We start from the raw sequence: 1,401 nt of genomic DNA on the forward strand, positions 1-1,401 counted from the left end.
CCAACACAACAGCTAAGTCATTTTCTAGATATACTCCTAAAACCTTTGTGTCCATTAATACCCAGCTATGTATGGGAATGGCATAGATTTCATCCAACACATTCCCCCCACTGTTGCAGAAGGTACTATACTAGCAAGTTTTGATGTTACTAATCTCTATACTAATATACCTCACACTTTAGGCCTAGAAGCAATCAAACACTGTGTAGAAAAACATAGAGAACGGATAAATGATCGCTTCAAGACTGACTTCACCACCAAGCCCATACGTCTAGTACTAGAGGAAAACACCTTTAAATTCGACAATAAAACATATCGGCAGATAAAAGGTACAGCTATGGGTAGGCAATTTGCACCCTCATATGCAAACTTAGTCATGGGATACTAAGAAGAAAAGCTATACGAGGAAGTAGAAAAAACTTTTGATCAGGAATACAAAAAATATATCATTAAAAAATGGAAACGCTTTCTTGATGATTGCTTCATCTTGTTTTTTCTTTTGACAATCCTTAAAAAAACCATTTCAATACAATGAAAGTGGTAGATAGGAAAACGAATAGCCCTTCTCTCTCTCCTTTACCCTACCCATCTTTCTATCTGTCTGTCTGTCTATCGACTGACGTGTTGTCACATCTGTTCTGAAGGTAAACCTTATTTTTGACCATTTAAAGCCCACATTTTGTTATTTTTGTCCATAAGGTATGTGAAACACCCAACTTTTGTTTGAGTGTGTTTCCAAGGGAGGAATTAGCCCCTAGGAGCAGTTTCAACCTCATTTTAATCTATATATTTTCTTCCCGACATTGAAAAATGTCGAGAAAATGTTATTGTAGAACGCTGGTCAAATTCGTTCAAGGACCAGCATTTCTCTAGGCTTGAAACGCTAGGAAAAAAGAAAAAAAAGAATAACTCATACACGCACACACACACACACACCAAATCAACAACAGTCATGGAAAAATACAAATGAAGCAAAGACAAGTATTACAAACTTAAAAGTGAACGCTGTCAATGTCATGGATACTGCAACCACGACCGTTAACAGCCCTATCACCACTACCACCACGACCAACAGTGATACTGTCGCAAAGCCGTCAAACTGTTTGAAAGAAAAGACCATCGCTACAAATAAAACTTCACCTACTGCAAAAACAGATACCTCTGCCAACAACACTACCAAAAACTAATCCAATTTCGCAGAAGCATTGAAACAAAAAAAAAGACCCTTCTACATTTCATACCAGAACAAATTAAACAAACCAAAGCCCTGTTAACTGAAAAGGGATCAATATAACCATTATGACAACCCCACTCAGAACCGACCACAACAAAGAACGCACAATAGACCAAGGGTTAGTGGAAGACTATTAACAGGAACACTAATACCTTGACCGTGTCCTT

Source organism: Octopus bimaculoides, chromosome 1 (genome assembly GCF_001194135.2).
Source record: "Octopus bimaculoides isolate UCB-OBI-ISO-001 chromosome 1, ASM119413v2, whole genome shotgun sequence".
Classification (NCBI taxonomy): Eukaryota; Metazoa; Mollusca; class Cephalopoda; order Octopoda; family Octopodidae; genus Octopus; species Octopus bimaculoides.